Source organism: Malus domestica, chromosome 15 (assembly GCF_042453785.1).
Source record: "Malus domestica chromosome 15, GDT2T_hap1".
NCBI classification, from domain to species: Eukaryota; Viridiplantae; Streptophyta; class Magnoliopsida; order Rosales; family Rosaceae; genus Malus; species Malus domestica.
In genome coordinates this window covers 41,468,606-41,477,114 of record NC_091675.1, presented here as the reverse complement: position 1 = coordinate 41,477,114, position 8,509 = coordinate 41,468,606, and the positions used below count along the sequence as shown (strand labels likewise).

The 8,509-nt window shown below is 36.2% G+C and overlaps 1 long non-coding RNA gene across 1 annotated transcript; it reads right to left on the bottom strand.

Annotated features, from left to right (window-relative positions):
* Positions 1-6,311: 6,311 nt before the first annotated feature.
* On the bottom strand, positions 6,312-8,509 carry LOC139192486 (uncharacterized). The gene is made up of 4 exons (XR_011576669.1): positions 8,372-8,509; positions 8,115-8,236; positions 7,295-7,353; positions 6,312-6,432 (listed from the first exon to the last, which is right to left on the bottom strand). It is a non-coding gene; the product is annotated as an uncharacterized lncRNA (long non-coding RNA).

Here is an 8,509-nt window from a genome sequence, read left to right as displayed (position 1 = left end):
GTGTGGGGGAAGTGATTCTTGTGTGTGTGTGTGTGTGTGTGTGTGTGCGCCAAAGTCCTTAATAAGGCACAGGTAGAAAAGAAAAAGAAAAAAAGAAACATTCGTGGAAAATAGAATGAAAAGAAGAAAAGTTGTGAAAAGAGTGAAAAAGAGTTGAAAAATATGTGAAAAAAGAGCTCTAAAGTGTTGTTTGTTGAAGAAATGGTCCAAAACATTGAATTCGGCCCTAAGTGTTGCTTGAATCTTCCCTTTGTGTTTAAAAGTTAATTTCTGCATTATTAAGTGAATTCCAAGTGTCTATTTCATTACTTTGCTTGCTATTGCTTTCAGAACGTTTGTTATCCTTATCCTTTCTTTGTTAGCCATTACCCTTAAACCCCATTACAACCCTTAACTTTATCTTGAGTGTTATGCGTTTCAATATGTGGAGTTTGGAATTGGTTTGAGCATATGGTGTCACTGGTTCTTGCATCTAAGTAGTAGCATTCCATTCATGAAATCATATCTAAACATGATGAATAACTCCAGAAAATTGCCCTCTTTGTTATACATATATGTGAGTGTTCGTTTTCATGTTTACATCAATCTTCTCACATATAACTAGTGTAGGGTGTGTAGTCAGAAAATGTGTGTGAAAATAGAGAGTATCTTGTAAGGAATTGAGTAAATTCTCTAAGGCATGTTACTACATTCAAAATATCGTTTTAATTGGTTAATTGTGAACTAGTAAGTGGTGACTATAAGTATGTGCTCAAGTGTAAGGATGACCAAAATCTGTGGGAATGATGATTTTTAACATGTCATGTTTCATTAAAAATCCCTGAGGCAATTGTTGGAAGGTCTAGGTTGTGTTTTGTTTTGTTTTGTTTTGTTTTGCTCGAGGACTAGCAAAAGCTAAGTGTGGGGGAATTTGATAGGAGCATATTTATGCGACTTAGTTAGCTTGTTTCTTGGCATTTATGTTGTTAGTTCGTAGTTATTTTAGTATTTTAAGCTATTTTCGTGTGTTTGTAGGTCCAAAGGATTAATGTGGCAAAGAAGTGCATTTTGGAGCATTTTGGAGCATTTTTGGGCATGGAATGGATGGCATATGCTTGGAGCAAAAGGAATAGACGACATTTGAAGTTTGTGCATCATCCTCTCCCTATAAATAACCATTTTAGCACACTCATTTCACCCAACACATTCATTCACCTACCACTACATCCACTCATTTCACCCAACACATTCACCTACCACTACATCCACTCATTTCACCCAACACATCCATTCTCCAAACATCCACCCACTACACCCATTACATCCATTCATTACCAAACATCCACCCACTACACCCATTACATCCACTCATTACCAAACACTACTCATTACCAAACATTCATCCACTACACCCATTACATCCACTCATTACCAAACATCCACCCACTACACCCATTACATCCACTCATTACCACAACCCACTACACCCATTACATCCACTCATTACAACTCCATACACTCCTCTCCCTAGCCTAAAAATACATCCACCCTTCACCATAATTTGGGGGGCCATCATCCAAAAACACTACATTTCACATCTCACAACTTCATTCACAAACACAATTTCCTTGCCGTGACCTTCATCCATTCATCTAGCCATACTACATCTCACCATTCCATACATTTTCATCTCTTAGCCGTGCAAATCCATTCCATCCATATATCCATACACATCCTAAACACTTGTGCTACAACAAAGTGGTGAAAACAAAGGTCCTTGGCGTTTCAAGCTTGGAACTTTGGAGCGTTTTAGGTGTACTCCGTTCTTGCTTTCAATGTCTACTTTGTTATTTTCTAATTTTGTTGCAATTATGAGTGGCTAAACCCCTATTTAGTTAAGGGAAAGTTTGAAGCCATGAACATGCTTGAGATTTGAATTGATTTCTTCCAATTGTGATTTGATAAGTTGTGATTGCAATTTAATTATCTATTTTATTCATAACTGATTCTTGTATGTTTATTAAGGATGCATACTTAGTTTTCATGCATGAATTAGATGCTAGAATATAAATGAGTTTCACCTAATCTTTACAAGTTTATATTCATGAGTAGTGAAGGTTGTCTATCACAATCGCGTTAATTGAATTCTTGGCAATTGTATCATGCATTCATAGTTATAATTGCCTCGTCAACACTTATGATTTTCATTGAACGTAATGATCTCTGATTGTATCTCTATTATGCATTCATATAGGGGACTTTTAGAGAATGATTTGGGTTGTCGCATGCATTCATCCAATTCAATGAGTAAAGGAAAATCTGAGGGTTAATTTGTGCATCACAGTTAATCTGGGGTGTTGAGTATCATAGTTTATTGAAAAGCAATTGGAAATCGATTCATGTACAAGTGTGTCATGTGTGAAGAACGGACCTCTAACTAATCCATCCATCATTTTATTTCTCAAATTCATTTTATAATCTGCCTAGTTTTATAACTTGCTTGTTTATTTCAAATTCATCCAAATCAAAACTCCCATTTTACTTTCTTGTTCCAAAGTGTTTAAAATCTGTTTTGTTTGTGTTTTAGAGTGTTTTGATTTAAGTCAAAACACTAAATTCGTCCAAAGTTGTGTTAGAGTCAAATCTGCCCAGTTTGTATTTTTAGGTAGTTTTGAGTGTTTTTAAGTTGTTTTGAGTCTTTAGAATCTGTTTTGAGTCCCTTGAGTCTATTCAAACGTTTTTAACTTTATTTTTATGTTTTTGAGTAAGTTTAGAGGTTTTAGCAAGCCCTCATAATCCCCGGTTTAAGAAGGATCCCTACTTGCATTTATACTACAATTGGACAACAAGAGGGTTTAATTTGAATGATTAACTTTCATCGCATCAGGTAGCAACATTTTTTTTCCTTCTTCCTCTTCTTCTTCTTCTTTCTGGGTTGCAGGGGATTGCGTTTTTTTTTTTGGGGGGGGGGGGGGGGGGTGGACCCGGTCGAGCGAGGCGCTGGAGCTACGCTGAGGCAGAGCTCCATAGCGAGAGCTTAGAGAAGTGGGTCTGTGGCTGGTGGCGGTGGCGGTGGCGGGTAGGGGTGGAGGGGGAGATGTTGGGACGGGTGGGATTTGGGTTGGGGTTGGGGGAAGCCAGGAAAGGGAAGAAAGGGTGAGGGGATAAGGGTGCGCAGAGAGGGAGAAGAGAGAGAGGTGAGAAAGAGAGTCCCAACATCCCTTTAGGCCATTTTTTTAATTTTTAATTTTTGAATATTTAATTATTAAAAATATATTTAATTATTTTTTAATCCAGTTGGATTAGTGAGTGGGACACGTGTCGGGCCACGTCAGCATTTAACAGAAAAATTAACAAAAAAACTGACAGAGGTCTGACATTGTCACAAATTCGTAAGATGAGGTATGACTAGGCCTAGCAAATGGGTCGTGTCAGTCGTGTTCGTGTCGTTTTCGTGTAACACCTATTATCTTAATGGGTCGTGTCGTGTCACACCTATTATCTTAACGGGTCCTTAACAGGTCGGGTCACTTTACCCAACGGGTAAAGTGACCCGACCCGTTATGACCCGTTAAGAAAAAAAAAATTCTTAAATTTGCACATACCACACATTGTCACATAAATATTACTTCAAAACATTAAAACACATTTGTCGCCTAAGTACTACATCTACACTCGAAAATAAGAGCCTCATAAAAAATACATCCATACACTACTAATCTATTACAAATATTAAATGTGCAAGGATATGAAAAATGAAAGCGTTTTTGTTTTCAAGGTTGTGAAGCCTTTCTCAAAAGTTTAAACCTTGCCAATGGAACTCAAAGCTTAATGAAAGTGACCCACTAGTGTGTTTATTCGTACTTTCATTAAGTATAACATAAGATTTTGTGGTATCCACTAGTGTAAATATTTTAAATTGAAGATCGAATTCAATCATTGTATTCATATAGGGTCAAGGAGTGTAGTCGTAAAAAATCATCAAAATCGGAGTTAAAATAACCGTTAAATTGTGATTTTTCGTTTATAACCGTCGAAAAGTTTTGTCCTGTTACTTAATCTTTAAATGTTTGTTTTTTGTAATTTTTGGCGTATGCGATCTCGAAGCATATACAAACAAGTATGACGGTTAGATCGTTGAAACTAGTTTCGCAGAATGCGTATCCCATCAAAATAATATATTCACTAACACTTAAAAGTTTATTCTTACTTTCATTAAGTATAACATAAGATTTTGTGGTATTCACTAGTGTAAATATTTTAAATTGAAGATCGAATTCATTCATTGTATTCATATAGGGTCAAGGAGTGTAGCTGTAAAAAATCATCAAAATCGGAGTTAAAATAACCGTTAAATTATGATTTTTCGTTTATAACCGTCGAAAAGTTTTGTCTCGTTACTTGATCTCTGAATGTTTGTTTTTTGCAATTTTTGGCATATGCAATCTCGAAGGATATACAAACATGTTTGACAGTTGGATCGTTGAAACTAGTTTCATAGAATGCGTATCCTATCAAAACAATAGATTCACTAACACTTAAGAGTTTATTCATACTTTCATCAAGTATAACATAAGATTTTGTGGTATCCACTAGTGTAAATATTTTAAATTGAAGATCGAATTCATTCATTGTATTTATATAGGGTCAAGGAGTGTAGCTGTAAAAAATCATCAAAATCGGAGTTAAAGTAATCGTTAAATCGTGATTTTTCGTTTATAACCATCGAAAAGTTTTGTCCCGTTACTTGATCTCTGAATGTTTGTTTTTTGCAATTTTTGGCATATGCAATCTCGAAGCATATACAAACAAGTTTGACATTAGGATCGTTGAAACTAGTTTCGCAAAATTCGTATCTCATCAAAACAATAGATTCACTAACACTTAAGAGTTTATTCATGTTTTCGCTAAGTATAACATAATATTTTGTGGTATCCACTAGCGTAAATATTTTAAATTGAAGATCGAATTCATTCATTGTATTCATATAGGGTCAAGGAGTGTAGCTGTAAAAAAGTTTCAAAATCGGAGTTAAAATAACCGTTAAATTGTGATTTTTCGTTTATAACCGTAAAAAAGTTTTGTTCTGTTACTTGATCTCTGAATGTTTATTTTTTTGCAATTTTTGGCGTATGCAATCTTGAAGTATATACAAACATGTTTGACAGTTGGATCGTTGAAACTAGTTTCGTAGAATGCGTATCCCATCAAAACAATAGATTCACTAACACCTAAGAGTTTATTCATACTTTCATCAAGTATAACATAAGATTTTGTGGTATCAACTAGTGTAAATATTTTAAATTGAAGATCAAATTCATTCATTGTATTCATATAGGGTCAAGGAGTGTAGCTGTAAAAAATCATCAAAATCGGAGTTAAAATAACCGTTAAATAGTGATTTTTCGTTTATAACCGTCGAAAAGTTTTGTCCCGTTACTTGATCTCTGAATGTTTGTTTTTTGCAATTTTTGGCGTATGCGATCTCAAAGCATATACAAACAAGTTTGACGGTTGGATCGTTGAAACTAGTTTCGCAAAATGCATATCTCATCAAAACAATAGATTCACTAACACTTAAGAGTTTATTCATATTTTCATTAAGTATAACATAAGATTTTGTGGTATCCACTAGTGTAAATAGTTTAAATTGAAGATCGAATTCATTCATTGTATTCATATAGGGTCAAGGAGTGTAGCTGTAAAAAATTATCAAAATTGGAGTTAAAATAACCATTAAATCGTGATTTTTCGTTTATAAACGTCGAAAAGTTTTGTCTCGTTACTTGATCTCTGAATGTTTGTTTTTTACAATTTTTGGCGTATATGATCTCGAAGTATATACAAACATGTTTGACGGTTGGATCGTTGAAACTAGTTTTGTAGAATGCGTATCCCATCAAAACAATAGATTCACTAACACTTAAAATTTATTCATACTTTCATCAAGTATAACATAAGATTTTGTGGTATCCACTAGTGTAAATATTTTAAATTGAAGATTGAATTCATTCATTGTATTCATATAGGGTCAAGGAGTGTAGTTGTAAAAAATCATCAAAATCGGAGTTAAAACCGTTAAATCGTGATTTTTCGTTTATAACCGTCAGAAAGTTTTGTCTTGTTACTTGATCTGTGAATTTTTTTTTTTTGTAATTTTTTGCTGATGCGATCTCAAAGCATATACAAACAAGTTTGACGGTTGGATCGTTGAAATTAGTTTCGTATAATTCATATCCCATGAAATTCAATGGTGTGTGTGTATGACACACCCCATCTCGAAGGAGGGCATGCTGGCCGTCACATGAGAGTGACGTAACCATTTACACAGTTCGGAAGCTTTTAAAATACAATTATTAAAATGGAAACCCTCGAGGATGAGTCCTACTTTTGTGAATTCTGTCAGAATACCGTTGGATTCCTCGTGGCCACCAAAACTCTGCTATCAAGAACCTGGAGGGGCGAAAAACAAAATTGAGTGGGTCAGTAAAACAAATCTTTTCAAAAACATTTCGCCAAAAATAATTCTAACCCCTCACTGTAAAACCTGTATACTTTTCCCAGAAAATAATATAATAACATAATACTTTTCATAAATCTCGAATCATCAATTTTTCTTTAAAACTCGAAAGTATGCCATGTTTTAATTTCGAAAACAAAATAAATGATGCATCAATGTAACAGGTGAAAAGTTGAATTAACCGGAGACCCTGCAGTTGGTCCTGTACGGTTAATTCCATAGCTCAACATCCAATCCAACCGGAGTCACCTCGATGACCTGTACGGCACTACACTGCAGATAAGTCGGAACTACCTGAAGTAGTCTGTACGACATGGATGGTGTAATAATACGCTCTAGTGCTTCTCTCATCAATCATCTGTGCACATAATCTAAGGTCACCCACTAGTCGGAATCACATCTAGTAATCTATACGACTAGCATGTCGGAACCCTCACTTGGTCTGTACGACATCCACCTACTTGGATCCAAGACGAGCGTGCGGTGTGGTGAATAATATAAGCACTAACACCATGATTGCAGGTTATGAGCTATCCACAATATACACATCAACAATGCACATGAATAATATAAAACTCACCTGATACTTACCTGTGCGTCCACAGCACCAATTCACATATATATATGCATCATATATCAATTCATGCTTTTCATATACTTCTATGCATGGCATTCCAAATCATACTTTTCATATAATTCTATCCATGGCATTTTAAATCATGCTTTCATTTAAATTCAATTTCTGGGAAAACTCAATAGTATATAGGTAATACGAAAACAAAACTGCCCACTCACCTGGAGTTCGCCCTACAACTCCCTAGCACAACACATCAAGGCGTCATGACGATCGCCGCCTAGAACAATAATCAAATCCAACCTCAGAAATCATCTCGATAGAATATAACTTATATAAAACACATCACTACGCAGTTCGATCCGAAAGATCTGCAACTCAGATTTTAAATCCATAACTTCCAGAGGCCCACAATATATCTCTAGGACAACATCCTGAAATTTCATTACCATCCAACGGTCGAATCTCCGTCAATTTCCAAAACTAAGTGACGGTTAACATTTTATTTCATGAACTTACAACTCCAATTCCGGAAGATCCGTAACTCGGATTCCCAATCCGTAAGTTCCAATAATCCTCAAATATTACGTATTACAACGTATCAAAGTTTGGTAACGATCCAACGGTCGGATCATCAATTCACATTTTCACCTAATGCGAAAACTATAAAACGTTAATCGAACACCTAACCAACAATCCTTAATAACTTTCTCATACGGTGCTCAATTTGGGTATATGAATATGCCACAGTGATCTACTCGACGTCACGGACGTTGACATATTTTTAAAATAATTTTTTGATGTGGCACGCGCCCCCACGCGCCAGGGCAAGCACGGGGACACGCGCCCCCACGCGCATCATCTTCCTCAGCCAGTCGCCGGACTGGTTTTTTCCCGGTGGCCGGTTTCCGACCAAACTTCAAATGCCCTATTCTCCTTCGTTTTTCACCCATTTTCTTCGTATAATATATCAAATTGAAGCCCCAAACATGTAGAATCACAATACACTACTTTAAGGCTCTAAAAATCAAGAAATCTCACCGGAAAATTCCCAAGAAATTCGGCCAAAATGGAACCACGTGATCCCGACGTCCAAATCCTTCAAACGAAGTACTCCGAGCCTCCTTAGGACTTCCCTAAGCTCACTACAAGCTTAGAATTCCCTGAAACACGACATTTTACGTGCGCATGAACAGTAACTCAAAAATGGAGGTTCGGGTTCAGGGGTTTTTCGAAGGTTCTACGTCCTAAAACTAACACCAATCAACTCAGAACTTCAAGAGGGTGAAGATTCTTACCTTATTTGCTTCGATCCACGAAGTTTTGGGTGGTTTTGGTTGCCGTCCGTACGATGTGGGTGAGAGAGGGGAAGAATCGTGAGGGAGGAGAGAGAGAGTGATACGGGAAGAGGAAGAGAGAGAATAGGGAGTTTTAGG